Source organism: Sceloporus undulatus, chromosome 4 (assembly GCF_019175285.1).
Source record: "Sceloporus undulatus isolate JIND9_A2432 ecotype Alabama chromosome 4, SceUnd_v1.1, whole genome shotgun sequence".
Lineage (NCBI taxonomy): Eukaryota > Metazoa > Chordata > Lepidosauria > Squamata > Phrynosomatidae > Sceloporus > Sceloporus undulatus.
Window position 1 is genome coordinate 30305658 of NC_056525.1, and position 8327 is coordinate 30313984.

Here is an 8327-nt window from a genome sequence, read left to right on the forward strand (position 1 = left end):
TGCAATGAAACGACCCAAGCACAGAATTTGGTTTGGGGTGAGGCATCAAACATTTAGCCTGGGAATCAAAGCTTGTTTCATCTTTGAACAAAAAGGCAATTCTCTCAGAATTTGAAACTAGAAAATAGGCTACAAAATTCATGGGCAATTCTTCTCAGAAAACAAGAGGAAGAGAGGGAGAGGTGACAGGAGGCAAGCAGGACTTCTAGAGGTCAAGGGATGATGCGTGAATAACAGAAGCAAAAAATATATTTGCAAATGGTTGTATATGTAAAGGGGTATATAAAACACCACTTGCAAAATTCAGATTTTCTTAGGGCAGAATGTGAGTTCACGAATTTCTGTGTTTCTTTGCTTGTTTGTAAAGCATGATGCACACAGAGAGAGAGAGAGCCAGTGTGGTCTGAGTGATGGGCACAGTCTTCAGGAGACTAGTTTTCGAAACCCCACATGAGCATAGAAACACACTGCTTGACGTTGGACAAATCATATTCTCTCAGTCTAAGGAGGCAATGGCAAACATTCTCTGAACAAATCTTGCTAAGACAACTTCAGGATAGGTTTGCTTAGGGCCACTATAAGTTGGAGACAACTTGAAGGCATCATCATCATCATCATCATCATCATCATCATCATCCAGAGAGAGGTCTATAGAGTATCAGCTATTACTTCTAAAGAAGCGACAGACTGGGCAGGGGCGCCAGAAGCACCTCTGAGACTCACGGAAAGAAAGAAGTGGGCAGCAGGAGTTTTCCTGGGCTTCAGCCGACTTCCTCTGATGCTTCACCAATTGCATCTGAGGGAGCCGACTGAAGCCTAGGAAAGCTTCCTTCAGTGAATCTCAAAGGGGCGACAAGAGATCCCTACATATTATTATTATTATTGTTGCTGTTGTTGAAGCCTAGGAAAGCTCCTGCTGCCCAGGTCTCTCTTCTCGGGAGTCTCCATCTCCGGTTCTCCAGACTCGCGGGGCTGGATCTATCCTTGCCTCCTGCCGCTTCCCTTCTGCCGTGGAGACGCGCCCCTTTGAGGCCGGAGGAGAGGCAGGCTTTGGAGCCCCCTTCATTCCCCTGAGGAGGAGCCAAGGAGGGTTCCCTTAGAGGCCAGGGCGGTCGCTGACCCTTGGGCCCTTTTGGAGGGAAGGGAGCCCCGAGGAGGAGGAGGAGGAGGCGGCGTTGCCCCTGAGGCTGGAGCAGGAGCTGGGAGGCGGGCGGCCAAGGCCCCAGCCCCGAAGGTAAGCAAAGTCCGGCCTCTTGCTCCGACCGCCGCCTCCTCCTGGATAAAACGGAGGCGCCGCCGGACCCTGGCCCCTGGGCACCAGCACTCGGTCCTGCAGGGATGGCAGCCCTGGGCGCCCTGGTGAAGAAAGTCTGGAGCATCCGCCGCTACTTGGTGCTGCTTGGCACCCCGCTGGCCCTGCTGCCCCTCCTCTTCAGCCTGCCCCCCAAGGTAACCCACCCTCTGGAGGAAGGAGCCCCTTGGACCCCGCTCCAGCTGCCCTGGAGCTTCAAGGCTGAGGGGGGCAGCAGAGCTCAGGGCTGTCAAGGCAGAGCTTTGGGTCAGTGAAGAAAAGGGTGAAAGAAGGTATCTTCGGTTTAGAGGCAGAGGCAATATTGTTCTCTTGAGTGACTGGCACCCTTCAATAACCTGGTTTGATACCACTTTTAACTGCCATGGCTCAGTGCTGTGGACTTCTGGGAATGGTAGTTAGTGGTGGCGCCAGAGCTTTGTGTCAATACTGTGTGAAAATAGATGGATGAAGTTATCTTCAGTATAGAGCTATATAGCAGATACTGTTATCCTGAGTGTTTGGCACCTTTAAATAATCCGGTTTGATACCACTTTAACTGCCATGATGGCTCAGTACTAAGGCAAAGCTCTGGTGTTTTAGGAAAGCTCTGGCAGAGCTCTGGTGCCACCACTAGCTACCATTCCCAGAATTTCATAAGATGGAGCCAGGGCAGTTCAAGGGGCATCAACCTGGATTATTCCTCCAGTGCGGAGGCAGCCAAGGAGAGCTTCAGCTTTTGCCCCCAAGTCAAGAGACCCCCTGGGATTTTCAGAGGATCTGCATGGCCACCATCTCATCTTGCTCTCTTCTCTCTACAGAAGTGCACTTTTTCCTTTTAAACATCTCCTCAGCCTTTCTTTGCTTTGAAGACCTGTATGGCAGGTGCAGTTTCCAACAGATGATGCTTTCCCTATAACTCTGGCTGCATCCACACTGCAGAAATAATCCAGGTTGACACCACTTGAACTGCCATGGCTCCATCCTACAGCATCCTTGGATTGGCAGTTTGGGGAGACATTTATCCTGTGCTGTCAGAGCGCTCTGGGGCCACAACAAACTATAAATCCCAGGATTCCGTAACATTGTGCCATAGCAGTTAAAGTGAAGTCAGTCTGGATTATTTCTGCAGTGTGGATGCAGCCCCTGTGTCTCCACTCCACATGTTGATTTCTTGCCTCTTGCCATGTAGCTCAGTGCTTCTTTTGTCACCTGATGTGTGACTGGACTTTCCCCCCTTTAGTGTGTAAAAAAGATGATGGCACCATATTTGTGCCCATTGATGACAACATTTTCTTTCTTTCTTTTCTGGAAATTCTCTGCAGACTGGCAGCCGATGGCTTGAGGACTGGCACTGATTCATGGACCTCCACTTTGAATAGCATTTATGTAGTTGTTAAAAGAGGGAGGAAGTATTGGGTCACCCACTTTTCTTCACATAACTGCAGTGCCTGCCCTTCCTGGCAACAAGACCCATCACTCTGCTCCTTCCTCTGTCCAGCCCATGCTGCTATAGAAGTAACAGCTCTGCTACCTTAATGCGACAAGACTTACCAGGAGGTGCCTTTATCTTCTGTTTATCTGATGTACCCTGATTTCGTCTCTCTTTGCTCCCATAGTAATTCTCCTCTGCTGCTGCCTCTTTGCAATCCCCATTTTGGAAATCAGAATTTGGGACTTTTTTTTTGGTCTTCTCTCATCTGGTTTGAGGAAGAATTATGCAGCACTTGAAGGCTTGCCACTTTTGTGACATTTCAGCAGTCTTGAAACCTAGCAGTATTACCCAGTCCTGATGTTTGTTTTTACTCTTGAACCCCGCAGCTGTTTTTTTTTTAAATTCTTTGTCTATTTACTGTTCCAATCAAGGAATCCTTATGGAAGTTCTCTAGCCCCCACCAAGGCTCCCATCATATAGTGATTAATTGTTTCCTTTTACTAGCTGTACAAGAATATTAGCATAGTTACAACATAATGTCAGTAAAGTGAAATGTGATGATAGTATTGCTACAGGGATGAGCAGCTGTACTCTTCCAGATATTGTGGAATTAGTTGTTGTGAAACCTGATGGCTCCTACTTTCAAGAGAGTCATGGTTGCCTCCGACTTACAGTTATTCTCTGACCCAGATAATTACCTCGTGTGAGTTTCCACCTTAGGCCCTTACTAGCTGAGGAGAAAGCTCATGAGACAAGATCATACCCCTCAAGCATGGCTCATAACCTGCTTCCTTCACCTCTCAGTTCAGAACAGGGCTAGCGTTCAAGGCATTTGAGCAACAAATGGTACTCCTATGCATCAATATGTATAGTGTCCAAGATCAGACAAATTATTTTGACATGTGAGACTGAATTCTCAACAGATTTCATTCTCATGCGTTGGTGATACAAATACACCAATAAGAAATTAAGCAGCAAAGATTTTGCTACTCCTTCATGATATTCTGGATCAGCTGTCTAAGGTGGTTATTTCCCTCTGATTTATGGTAGGGCTGGCCATGACATTGTATAGAATTTTCAAGTCAAGAAAACATTTGGTCCAAAGAAAAATCCATTCCCTCTTTCTCAAGCTACCACATTTCTTCCCCTCCTGCTTTCTGTCCTTTCTCAGAACTCCTTTACCTGTCCTTTTAGATAGACTGATGGAGTTGGGGGAGGAATTGTTGTTCTCTCCACTGGAAACAATTTTCCTGACACCAAAAATTGTGTTTCTTCTCTTCTACACTGTTAATAGACCCCGTCTTCTCAACTGTTTCAATTGATGAAAATTCTGTCATTTTCAGCATGCTCCTTGATAATAATTTTCAGTCCACTCAGCCAAGTATGGACCAAATGATCTACTGTTTTTCAAAAGCCTCAAAATGTTGCATTTGTGAATTACGGTTTCAAGAACTCCACCAGCCAGCATGGCTGCTTACTATTCTGGTTGGGGGATTTTGGGAAGTGTAGTTAAAAATAACTTATCAAGGCTCTAGTCTTACTTGAAAATGAACCTCCTCCTTATTAAAATGAACCTCCTCCAATATTCTGTACCCCCAATAGCTAGATGGCCCCAATAGCCTTATTTTATTAGATTGCCTTTTAATTCAGAATATTCCAAAATTCAGAGCACAATATTTCTACAGAGGTTATAGTTACACGAAGTTATGGGTAAGTGCTCCGTCCCATGCTGTGGCATAGAAATCACAGTTTCAGATTGCTAACTCCTTGCAAAGCTAATCTAGTTACTTTACTCCAAGAGCTCTCTCTTATTCAAGTCACAAGGAAATAATTCTTTTTCCTGGAGAAAATCCCAGAGCTTGTACGTTGGCTTTTTCAGACAAACTTTTCTTTTCCGTTCTCTGAACTACCCTGACTAATAAAATGCATGTTTGTACTCATTCTTTGTCTCCTGTTTCTCAGTCTTCTATTTCCAAAAGTCTTTATCTCGCAGCCTCTTGACAGGTGCTGATTTGTAAAAGAGTATTGTATGCTGAGGGACAGGGCTGCTCATCCATAACCTAACTGCACAGTCTTATGTATTTAGTTGTAAGTAATTTCTGCTGTGTTCGGTAAGATTTGTGATACTTGTACATAGATTCACAGCCTGGGACCTTAAACCAGTGTGTGCTTCCTATTGAGTAAACATGGCAAGCCAGTCATATAGCTTTTTAAGCAGTTTTTTTGTGTGCATAATTGCCTAAATATTGTTATTCTAGGATGCCTTGAGATGTCAGTCTTAATTGCAGTATTTTTTTTTTTTTTGGAATGATGTCAGGATCATGTACATATTAATGTATAATTATCGGCTGGGAACCAAACTTTTTAGTAAATCATCAGTAGTAGGGAAAGCGAATAGAATTTTCTTCCAGATGTCTAGTTTCTCTTTTTCCTCTTGCCAAGCTCCTGATTTTGGACTTGCATGAGTTGGCATGGGATTCACCAACAAATGGGACACACAGTTTTTAGTCTTCAGTAATAGATACGGTGTCCTTTTCTTTTGTCTGCCATACCGGCATCTAATCCCAATCTCCTCCAGTTTAGTTAATGTGTGAATATGTCTGAACTGTGAATTTTACCACAACTGTTTCCTAGCTATGAATTTGCAGTTGTATAAAATATTTGTGTTTTGACTGTTTCTGTGTAGATATAGATACCGTTTTATACTATCAACTCCTTCCCCATCCACCAAACAAGTTAGACTATGACTATGATGATTTTTTTTCTTCAGAAGCATAGATCGAATTGTCTCTGTCAGCAAATCTCAGTCATGAGATCCTTGTCTAGTTTTCACTGCTCTATTCAGTTAGCAGAGATCATCTGGAAAGAATAGTTACAACATAATTTCAGTAAAGTGAAATGTGATTATTGTATTGCTACAGAGATGAACAGCTGGATTCCTTCAGATATTATTGGTCTAAATCAGTCATTATTATTACCTGTGCTGGTTAGGACTGCTAGAAATTGCAGTCCAAAAACATCTAAACAGTTGCACATTCTCAGCCCTGACAATGTGTAATATAACTGCTTTTGTATATATACACCCAGAAAACCTCCAGATCTTATTCCTTACCACTTGTGACTGAAACCGTATTGTCATTTGAAGTATATTTTATTTGGTTCTTGGAGCCAAAGCGGTGGTTGTGTGATTTCAGATTTTGTGTGACTTCAAGTGATTTCAAGTGATTTCAGACTTACACAACCCTAATTCAACTCTATCACAAGGTTTTCTTGGCAAGATTTACTGAAAAGTAATTTCCCATTGCCCTCCGAGTCTGAGAGAGTGTGACTTGCCCAAGGTTGCCCGGTGGGCTATCGTGACCAAACAGGGATTCCAACCCTAGTCTCCAGCATCTCCAGATCATACTTCAGTGCTCAAACCACAACACTCCTCTGATTCGCTATCATGTCAAAGCAGATACGATATTGAATTTGCCTTTCCCCCAAAAGTGAAGGTTTTTAAAAATGCAAATAATATAAAATAGCATACAGTGGGCCCTTATGCGCTGGGGTTTGGTTCCAGGAACCCCTGTGAATAACAAAATCCATGGATGCTCAAGTCCCATTAAATACAATGGCATAGCAAAATGGTGTCCCTTATATAAAATGGGAAAATCAAGGTTCGATACTTGGAATTCATACTTTTTTGGAATATTTTCAAGCTGTGGATGCTTGAATCCCTGTATAAAAAACACAGTGGATAAGGAGAACCAACTGTATATGTGACTGAGGAAGAGAGGAAAAATTAAGGGATCAAAGCAGTGTGGATAGATACTTGTCCACACCTTCCAGTATTTCATGGATGACAATTTGGACTTGTGTGTCCAAGCAACACCAGAGTGTAGTCAAGTTGGCAACAGTATTAACAAGGAAGAACACACAAGACAGGAGAAGATGCAACAGTTTTTGCCTGTGTACTGGGAATGACAAGGTTCCACTTTTCTTTTCTCCTCTTGGTCAGTTAATAACTTTCACACTTTGAACTCAGTTTGCAGCAACTGAACCAAGCTGAGGACAAAAGGGAAAGATGGGAAGTGGAGAGAGAAACCAGGACATCTTAAAAGCAGCAGAAAAAGTGGGATGACTGAGGATTAATTGGGACTGTCCCTGCCAAATTAGGACCATCTGAGGACATGCTTTTCTCTCTCCCAGCATCCTGAAGAAAAAAAAACAAAACCTTCTGATGCTAGTATTTGTTTGGGGGGGGGGGAGGAATGCCCCATTAGGGTGGTTGGGGAGATTTCTCTCACTGAAGATATTAGCTTCATAATTGATTTTCCTCAGGAGTACAGCAAGAAAGGTAAAGATTAATTTTTTGTTTTAGTTCTATTAATTATGAGCCCCCTCTCCTATGTAATTTGCATTAAAAAAACTGCAGGTAACATGCGTTTAGTTCAATGGATGCTGGGAAGGGAAATTTCTCAACTCTGGACTTTGTTCAGGCTCTTTATGGATTTATTGATGTTCTGGTTTGGAACTGATTGGCAGAAAACTATGGCCCTTTTTCTAAGAGTGCTTGCTATAGCTGTGCAGGTATCTTGCATAGACAGCTGCTGTTCACATCTTTAGGCAAGATGCACAGAGAAAGCTTAGAATGGGGTCCTCCAAACTGTTTGAACCTGTAGGTACACTTGGTGGTGGGAGTCCAGCATTCACATAATGGTCCACTCATATAATGGCCCATTCACTTAATGGTTGGTGTAGTCAGTCATAAAACACTGGCTGGAAACTGATAACACTACAAGACAATGACTGACATTGAGTAATGCAGTTACAGATTTGTAGCCTAACGTTATAGACCTGCAACTGCTCTGTATTTCATAAGACTACTCAGGTTGCTTCTGCACTGCAGAAATAATCTAGTTTGGCACGCTTTAACTCCCATAGCTCAGTGCTGTGGAATTCTGGGAGTTGTAGTTTTGTGAGACATTTAGCATTGAACCATGGCAGTTAAAGTGGTTTCAAACTGGATTATTTCTGCAGTGTGGATGCACCTATATAGTCTTACTGTAAGACTACATAAATGCCCCTTCAGGCCACCTTACCCAGCAGTCAGAACAGTTGAAGGAAGTCCTTTCAGCTTCTGGCTAGAGTGCAAGGAAGATTATTCTGCCATCCTCCTGAAGTGTTTTTCACTAAGGAGAGTGGGCTGGAAAAGTCATCCTCCTCATGCCCCAATTGGCAGCTGAACCAGCTTTCATTGCTTGGTCTGTCTTCTGGCTAGGGAAGTGGTTGTGCCAGGAGATAGTACTTAGTTATACATTTCTATCTTGAATATTGGTGAATGTGCCCAAGAATCTGAAGACATTAAACGATGAGAACACTGGGAAGGAAGTGGCTTTGGAGATGCAGTACTCACTGCACAATACTGCCTCCAACCTCTCCCTGCCCTGTCCCTGTGAATGATTTGGCCATCATGCAAGTCCTCAGGGGCAAAACAAAGCTCCTGGGGCAGTTGCACAATTGCCAGTTATGTGGCATCACAGTGTCGCCTCTTCCCCTGTCCCTGGTTCTACCTCCCTGGTTATCTTTTATTGTCTGTCTATCTGTCTGTCTGTCTTTCTG

The 8327-nt window shown here is 43.6% G+C and overlaps 2 protein-coding genes across 3 annotated transcripts in view; one reads left to right on the forward strand and one right to left on the reverse strand.

Annotated features, from left to right (window-relative positions):
* The window catches only part of NCOA3 (nuclear receptor coactivator 3), a 1019275-nt gene that overhangs the window by 844336 nt on the left and 166612 nt on the right, over window positions 1–8327 (reverse strand). The gene's annotated exons all lie outside the window — the stretch shown is intronic.
* SLC13A3 (solute carrier family 13 member 3) overlaps window positions 1089–8327 on the forward strand; it is a 76324-nt gene continuing 69085 nt past the window's right edge. The window contains exon 1 of the mRNA XM_042465932.1: window positions 1089–1234. The gene's annotated coding sequence lies outside the window, so the exon portion shown is untranslated. The remainder of the gene's footprint in view (window positions 1235–8327) is intronic.